The sequence below is a fragment of the Micromesistius poutassou genome (genome assembly GCF_964030765.1).
Source record: "Micromesistius poutassou genome assembly, contig: SCAFFOLD_2686, whole genome shotgun sequence".
Lineage (NCBI taxonomy): Eukaryota > Metazoa > Chordata > Actinopteri > Gadiformes > Gadidae > Micromesistius > Micromesistius poutassou.
The window spans coordinates 56,656-66,487 of record NW_028179854.1 but is presented as its reverse complement, the minus strand read 5'-3'; positions in this window follow the sequence as shown (position 1 = coordinate 66,487).

Sequence of the window (9,832 nt, the reverse complement as noted above, 5' to 3'; positions counted from 1 at the left end):
AACTTAGGTTCCAATACTGAACCTTGTGGAACACCACAAATTACTCTTCTTAAAGCCCATGTTGCAGGTTAATCTGAAGTTTCGATTAATGGGTACATAAAGCACTCAAAATGAGTATATTATTAATAAAATGTCTCAAATAGCGTTAAAGTCTAGTTTTTCTCGTTTTTGGTAGTAACGGGTGTTTTCTTCCGTAACTCGGCGATGACGTCACGTTGGGGAGACGTGGTGGAAGGTAGCCTCAGCCTAGTACTAGAACTAGGGCGTCTGGGATGAGGAAGAGGTGGCAAGAACCACAAATTACATGTATGATGGCCCACAACCGTATAATTTCGAGCCTGTCAGACATGAGAGGGCGAATGAGGAATTGCAGAGAACTGATGTCCGTCAAAGCCGATTAAATGCATGGTCAGAGGAGAATGGGTGAAAAGTTGCTATCATTTAGCAACGCAGCAACAAGCGCTGGAGCTAGTCTATGAACAGCAGTGCATACAATAACAACACTTTTTTTTTACTGTCAGTGAATAGCACCGAGTGAAAGTCAACGTTTTCTTTATATCTAGTGACAGTGATTATGTTGTTAGTTCAGATACATACCGGTACTTAGTCAGAAGATCTAGAAATAGAAGGCATAATGCTAGCTATTGGCTAACTTGCCAGTCCCACCTGTGAAATCTCCCCCCCCGACGTTGTAAACACATTTCCGATTAGTTATCCCACGTTTTGATGGTAGCCTACTAGCTCCAGTAACAACATCTTTGCCTAATGTTTATTTCTAAGCTTTTACCCAGTGTGCGAAATACCTGTCAATATTTGTTTGGTCCCATCTCCCGATTGTTGCTTAATACCGATCTACATTCCTCAATATGCAGTAGGCCTATAACATTACAATATTTCATCGATGCAAGCCAAGACAATCAGTCTATAGCCTACATGACAACACACATGCACACACTTAACAATTTAGATAAACCGATATGTATTAGCCTATCAGACACGCAATCAGTGAACTTGCAAATGAGAGCCTGCAGTATGACTGATCGTGTGACATTATTTAACTATCCATCTACAGCAAATACGATCAGACAGATACATCATTGACACACAAAGCACATTCGTCCAACCCGGTGGATGCTGACAGCCCACAACGAGCCAGACATCACCACAGCGGATGTGCTCTCTCTCTGTCTCGCACGCACACAAAAATCACTCCAACTTCTCCAACTCCAAGGCTAGGCTGTTTCACTAAGACCACAACTAACCATGCAGTAGTGCGAAGCCGGGAAGGACACAACGCACAGTCGCACTTACCCATCTTATGCACAACAATCAGTTCATCAACATCAACATTCAGTCACTGCAAAGATTTAAATAGCCACCTTAAGTTAGAATGGACCCAAAGTGTGTGAGTGATACACTCTGGTTTAGCTTTCGCTTGCTATCCGCTTTTAGTATGACTCAACATTACGTCCTTCTTCTGTTTGGTGCACATGGCTAATTTGCATACGCGCACGGGACTGGCTGGCTCTGCTTGGCAAAAAATATTTATCTATCTAACATATTTATCTATATCCATCTATCAACGCATGTGGTGTCTAGTTTTAATGTGATGTCTTTTGTGTATGTCCAGTCAGACTTGTTGTCTCCCTTGTTCTGTGTGGTCTTGTAGCCTACTGTACTGTGTGAGCCGAATCACCAAAATGAATTCCCGACGATTTGTGTCGTTTGGCAATAATAAATACTTGAATAGGCTGGCAATAATAAATACTTGAATAGGCTATCTATCTATCTAGGCTATCTATATATATATATATATATATATATTTATCTGTATAATCTGCTGAACACTCTTACTAGTCTCTACTCTCAAGGGTCTCAATGGGGCTTCAGTCTGTCGTCTCCCCAACGTGACATCATGCAATGCATTGTGGGGGAAATGAGAATCAATTGCAAACCGCTAAAATCGTACCTTCTTTTTCGTATTACATTCTGTTTTGTGATACCCAACAACATTAAATACAATGGATAACCGTTGAAATGTTTATTACCAACAAGCAAATTGCACAAACAAAAAAAAATTAACCCTGCAACACGGACTTTAAAGATGATTCAGTGTCATTCATTTTTACATATTGAAACCTATTCTGTAAATAACTCCTTAACCAAAGTAGTACTGTTCTGCCCCCCTCCAGAATTGTATGTTCAAACCTAAATGCACTTAAATTATTTAATGAATGTAATAGTTAAAACTTATGGTAAAGAAAACACACACACAGTAATATTTACATGATGAGAACTAGACTTTTATTTTGAAGTGTGATAGTAGGCTACGTGATTTTTTGTATACTTGTTACCATGGCAACCAGCAGTAAGAAAGACGGTTGGTCACTCAGTGAATCTTCTCTTCCCTTCTCACGCTCATGAAAGCAATGGCTGTAAGTTCAATACTATGTATATATATAATTCCCGCCTCATGTGATTCAAAAGCGCACTGAAGATTATGTGAGATGCCAATCACTGCTCAGCTCGCAGTCAGTTTCGCCCTACAATGGAGTCTGGCGCTGTGAAAATAACGTCACACAGCAGCCACCGCCTGCAGCAATGGAGGAGATGCCCTCACGGAACGCCTTCAGACGACCGGTGAATGAGCATGCGGAATGCCAACAGTGCAGAGAGGAGATCAGCACTCAGTATTATGGCTCCCCATCTCGCAGTGCAGTCAGGCGACATGAGTACAGCCCCACACAGCAGTCAGCACATGCAGCCGCAACCAGGCTTCCTCCGGGTGACTTCAGGCCTCCTTCGGATGACTTCAGACCCCCAGCACGGCTTCCATGTGCAGCAAGATACAAACCTGCCCCAAAGCCATTGAACATTCCACACAGACCACAGGGTCAGTACTCTCCTCCAACATGCCAACGCTCTACCTATGATAGACTTTGCCAAGTTTCTTGCACGCAGAGAATTAGTGACTACTGGCCTCACAAAATTCGATGACACACCAGAGAACATTAGGGCGTGGCAGTCGTCATTCTTAAATGCAATGCAGGGCTTAGGGATATCATATAGTGAAGAATTGGACCTTCTAGTGAAGTGGCTGGGAGGAGAGTCATCTGAACAAGAGGATCCGTGCTGTTCATATCACAAACCCCAAAGCTGCCCTACAGATGTCATGGGACATAAAACTGAGAGAGCTCAGTGATCTTCTCATGGAGCTGTTAGCAGCCAAAAACGATGGATATCTCCCTGGCCTGGCCTACCTTGACATGCCTCACGGGATAAAACCCATAGTGGAGAAGTTGGCTACAGGCCTGCAGGAAAAATGGCTCAACGTCGGCTCAAAGTACAAGGAACAGCACAGAACAACTTTTCCTCCTTTTTCATTTTCCTCCTTTTTTTCAGACTTTGTCTATGGCCAAGCCAAGGCCCGAAATTATCCAAACTTCAGCCTGTCAACCAACAGCCAGCCATACAGCAAAGGTGAGAGAACTCAGTTTAAGCCCAGTGGATTCAAGACTGCTATAGCTGTGCACAAGACAGATGTGTCTGCCACTGTTGACACAGGCTACACAGCGTCTACAGACAATGACCCAGCTCGATACTGCCCTGTGCACAGAAAAGCTCATCCCTTGGACAGATGCAGGTCATTCAGAATGAAAACGTTGCAAGAACGGAAAACCATCTTAAAAGAACACAAACGCTGTTTCAAGTGCTGCTCCCCAAACCACCTGGCTAAGGATTGCCAGGCAACACTGAAATGTGGTGAGTGTGACAGCGAAAGACAAGACAAGGCAGTTCCCCACTTGAAGTCGCACCAAAGTCTGCAGCAAAGGTAGCCTCCCACACTCCTGCTCAAAGGTGTGTCGAGAGCAGCCTCTCTCCCTATCTAATGAAGACCTGCGCCGGTACCACGGAGATGACTGGAAGAAAGGCAGCAGGCTTTCAGATTGAAGCAGTGAACGGAGGTGTGTGCCTGGACCTTCCACCTCTCATCGAGTGCAACGAAATAATGAACAACAAATCTGAGATTCCAACTCCAGAGGTCGCCCTTGCACACACTCACTTGAAACACATTGCTCCTCACATTCCCAAGCTGGATCCTGATGCTGAGATGATGATCCTGTTAGGGAGAGACATGATACGCATGCACAAGGTGAGAGATCAAGTCAATGGTCCTCATAACGCATCCTTTGCTCAGCGTCTAGACTTGGGCTGGGTGGTCATAGGTGAAGTGTGCCTTGACAACGCTCACAAACCAACCCTGAGCGTCTTCAGAACACACATGCTCCAGAATGGACGTCCGTCACTCCTCACTCCTTGCCACAACAGCATCAGCGTGAAAGAAAAACCGTGCTACGGCGGGGAGCACAGGTATGGCCACTCCACACACACACTGAAGCCTATGCCAGCTGAGGAACAGCTCGGGCTGACTGTTTTCCAGCGAACAGACAGTGACAACAAGTGTGCCATGTCCTTTGAGGATGAACTTTTCTTGAAAATAATGGCGAAAGAAGTTCAGCAAGATGAAAAGAACTGGGTAGCTCCTCTACCATTCAAGTCACCTCGTCCTCTGCTCCCAAGCAACAGAGAGCAAGCGCTGTCCCGTCTCAGCTCTCTACGGCGTACTCTGAGCAGAAACGCAGAGATGAAGCAGCAGTTCTCCTCCTTCATGGAAAAGCTGTTTGAGAAGCAAGCATGCAGAGATCGCATCGCCCATCGATGACACACAGGAACGCTGGTACTTACCCTTTTTCGGGGTGTATCACCCCCAGAAGCCTGGGCCAATACGAGTCGTGTTTGACTCAAGCGCCCAACTGCCCGGCCTCTCCCTCAACTCAGTGCTGCTCACAGGCCCCAACCTGAACAACACTCTCCTGGGTGTGCTGCTGCATTTCAGGGAGGACCTCATCGCAGTCACTGCAGACATATACACATATAACACATATAACAGATGTTTCATGGATTCCTGGTGAGGAGTGAACACAGAGACTACCTCAGATTCCTGTGGCATAAAGACAATGACCTCTCCAAGGAGATTCAAGAGTATCGCATGCGCGTACACGTCTTTGGCAATAGCCCATCGCCAGCGGTTGCCATCTACGGTCTACGGCGAGCTGCTCAGAGAGGCGAAGCAAGGTATGGCGCTGACACAAACCAGTTTGTTAAAAGACACTTTTATGTAGATGATGGGCTTGTGTCAGTGCCCACAGACTCTGCAGCCATCGACCTGCTCAAGCGTACCTGTGCGTCACTCGCAGAGTCCAACCTGAAACTGCACAAAATTGCATCGAACAGCGTTGCTGTGATGAGAGCTTTCGAACCGGAGGAACTGGCCTCTGGCATCAGAGACTTGGGCCTCGATGATGAGACTCTGTCTGCGCAGAGGAGCCTAGGCTTATGCTGGGACATCAACACAGACATGTTCACCTTTAAGGTAGCCGTCACTAATAAGCCTTACACCCGTCGCGGGGTGCTGTCAATAGTCAACAGCGTCTTCGACCCGCTGGGTCTGGCAGCCCCAGTGACAATCAGAGGTCGGCTGCTGCTGCGAGAGCTGTCCATTAGAGTCCAGGAATGGGACGCTCCTCTGCCTAATGAAAAGGTGAGCATATGGGAAATGTGGAAATCATCACTCGAGGAGCTGAGCAGCCTCCATGTGCCCCGCTGCTATGTTCCAATGTCACTCTCAAAACCTATGTACACAGAACTTTGCCTTTTTTCTGACGCCTCCAACTGGGCTATAGGGGCAGTTGCTTACTTAAGAGCTGTCACTGAAGAGAGCCGTTGAGAAGTTGGATTTGTGATGGGAAAAGCTAAACTGTCACTGCAGCCAGAGCCCACAATCCTACGCCTCGAGCTCTGTGGGGCCGTCCTGGCTGTTGAGCTGGCGGAACTGATTTTGGATTAACTGGACCACAAGCCAGACGCTGTTAAGTTCTACTGCGACAGCAAGGTGGTCCTCGGATACATCTTTAATGACTCAAAGCGATTCTTTGTATACGTACACAATCGTGTGCATCGCATACGCCAGACAACATCTCCTGAGCAGTGGCATTACATGCCCTCAGAACAGAATCCAGCTGACTTAGCCACCAGGTCAGTAGCTGCATCACAGCTGATGGACACAATGTGGTTCAAGGGACCTAACTTCCTCTACAAGCCTCCAAAGCCAGACACCCATGAGCACTGATAGAGCCTGAAATGGATGTGGATGTCAGACCGCAAGTGACTGCTTTAGCTACGCACATCGAAGCCAAGTCACTCACCTCTGAAAGCGTTTTTCCACATGGAACTCCTTGCTGAGCGCCGTCTGCTTTCTGATACATCAGGTGCATTCTCACAAGTCAAGCTCCATCTCAGACACTTCGCAGCACACATGTAAAGGATGGCATCAGTGTAGTAGGCCTCACACTCCTGAAGAACTCGCAGCAGCGAGGAGACTCATAATAGAGACTGTTCAAAGAGACTCGTTTCCAGATGAACATGCTGCTCTCCGAGCAAAGAGAGACATTCCCAATTCAGGTCCGCTCCTGACCCTTGACCCCTACATCAGTGACGGCCTGCTGAGGGTAGGAGGTCGTCTCAGACATTCCTCCCTGGAATCAGAGGTAAAACATCCCATTATTCTCTCAAAAAATAGCCATGTTACTAAAGTGCTTGTGGAACACCATCACATGCAAGTGAAGCACCAGGGCCGACAGTTCACAGAGGGGGCCATCAAAGCGGCTGGACTGTGGATTGTCGCTGGCAAAAGGCTGGTGAGCTCTATCCTCCATCACTGTGTGACATGCCGTAAGCTTAGAGGGAAACTGGAAGTGCAAAAGATGGCTGACCTCCCTCCAGAGCGGCTCGACACCTCTCCACCCTTCAGCTACGTGGTGCTGGACGTGTTTGGAGCATGGACAGTGGTGACCCGACGCACTCGAGGAGGTGCAGCGCAAAGCAAAAGGTGGGCCATTCTGTTCACATGTATGTGTGCCAGGGGAGTACACATTGAAGTAATTGAGTCTATGGACACAGCCAACTGTATCAATGCACTGCGTAGATTCTTTGCAGTTAGAGGCCCAGCAAAGCAGCTCAGGTCAGACAGGGGAACCAAATTCATTGCTGCCAGTGCAGAACTGGGAATGAGGCCTCCTGATGAAAGGCAGAACAGCATCATGAATTATCTCCTCTCAGCAAGGACTGCACGTGGGAGTTTAACCCCCCACACACGTCCCACATGGGAGGTGTGTGGGAGCGAATGATTGGGGTGACACGCAGAATATTAGACTCTATGCTTCTGCAAAACAAACATACTTACCTGACACATGAGGTTCTATGCACGCTGATGGCAGAGGTGTCTGCCATAATCAACGCAAGGCTGCTGGTCCCCATCTCATCGGATCCCTCCTCTCCTGTCCTGCTGTCTCCTGCCATGCTCCTGACACAAAAGCCAGGCCTGCTTGCTCCACCGGGCGACTTCACTGGAAAAGACCTCCTGAAAGGCCAGTGGAGACAGGTACAAGCACTGGCCAATGAATTCTGGAGCCGTTGGAGAAATGAGTACCTGAGCACTCTCCATCCTAGGCGTAAGTGGCACAGGACACATCGCAACCTTCAACCTGGGGACATTGTGCTGTTAAAGCAAACTCAAGCATCAAGGAACGAGTGGCCAATGGCTCTGGTCACATCAACCTTTCCGAGCAGCGACAGAAAGATCTGCAAAGTTGAAGTGAAGACATCATCCCAAGGCACCTCAAAGACTTACCTGCGGCCCATCTCGGATGTGGTCCTTCTAGAAAAGACTGAATAAAAATGAACTGAAAAAAGAGTTTAAAAAGAATAGTTTGAAGTTAGTGGCATTACATGCCAGATGGGGAGTGTTTTGCCTTCAGAATTGTATGTTCAAACTTAAATGATTTAATGAATGTAATAGTTAAGGTTGGTCACTCTGTGAATCTTCTCTTCCCTTCTCACACTCATGAAAGCAATGGCTGTAAGTTCAATACTGTGTATATATATAATTCAATTCTGTTTATTAGAGACATGCTGTATAGGAAACTAAGGTTTTGTGTTGTTTATATTTACAGTTTCACTCTTGGTATTCCACCATATACAAAAGGAAATAAAGGGAGTAAGACGCTCCAATCCTGGCTCAAGTGTAGTGCTATACCTGAGTTTAGCTTACTGTTACAACTGCGATAATGTACACGAAGTACCTAACGTGCAGGGAGAGCAGTATAAGAACTAAACCATAATGATCACATTTCTTTAGAAGTAAGGAATGATCAATTGTGTCAAATGCCTTCTGCAAATCAATAAACACACCTGTGTGCTTATCCCCATTTTTGTAAATTGGTATCACTTTGGCAATTTTCATTCTATCAGGGAAAGTACCTGTTAGAATTTGTTGCAGACATAGGTAAATGGTTTAAGGATGCAGTCAATTACTTATTTTACAAGTGACATATCAACAGCATTACAATCTGTTGATTTTTTTATTCTTAAACTGTAGGACCACTTATAATATATCACTCTCGCTAACTCCGCCAAGAAACATTGAATTTTGGCTGTTTAAAGTAAAATCTATTTTATTAGCTTCACTATTTGGAGGTTAAATTTTTTTTGCTAGGTTTGGGCCAACATTAACAAAAAAGTTATTAAACTCATTAACAATCTCCTATATTCTCAATGATTGTATTTTAATTTTTCACAATATGTGTTGGATGGTTCTTATTATTGTGTTTTTTAATTACCTCATTAAGCACACTCCAAGTTTCCCTAATGTTCTTTTGATATTTTTGCAACAACCGATTGTAGTAATCCTTTTTTTGCCATCTCATAATAGTCATCAATCTGTTTTTATACTTCTTGTACTTGTCCTCTTTTGCTTTCGTTGAATGCCTCATGAATTCCATATATAGCCTATTTTTCTTTTTCCAAGCCTTTTCGAAAGCCCTTCGTTAACCATGGCTTCCCTTTTCTTCTAGAAGTTTGTTTGAATTCTCTCAGTGGACAATGCTGCTTATAAAATGCCAAAAATGTATATAAAAACGCATTATACGAATCATTGGCATTCTCCACATAAACTCTTGCCAATCGTCATTGGATAGTGCTGCTTTAAAAGCCATGAATGCTTCTGGTGTCTTCTCTCTAATCAAATGATATGTCCTCCTGGTTCTTAAAGTAAAACTATTGTTCATTTCCAACACTGCAAAAACAGGCAAGTGATCACTTACATCGGTCATTAATAAGCCACTTTTTATCTTCCCAATATTGTCAATTAATGTTGCACTATCCTTGGTTATTCTACTGGGCTTCAAAATTAATGGATAGATGCTAAACATAGTATTAACAAATTCTGTAGTCTTTGTATAATTGTTGGATTTCAGCAAATCAATGTTGAAATCACCACAAACTAAAATCACCTTGTCATTATGCTTATCATATAACATTATCATATGTTAAATTTATCAATGCAGGATCCCGGGGTTTGATAGATGCAACTAATCAATATATTTTTTGCTCTTTCAAACATGATCTCAATAACAGTAGTCATATTCCCAATAACTTTACATTTAAGACCACTCCTCACAAACAGCGCAACACCACCTCCCCTTTTGTTCATCCTGTTTTGCCCAAACATTTCATAACCCTCTAAGCCAGGGGTCTCAAACTCGTGGCCCGCGGGCCAAATGCGGCCCGCTACCTCATTTTATGTGGCCCGCGAGAGCTTCAAATGAATTCGAAAATCTCCTACTTTTTTTTGTATTATTATTTTTTATTAAAGAACAGGCTTGGTTGGACCAGTGAAGGAGACACTTCTGGTAACCTATAATTGCATTCTCTA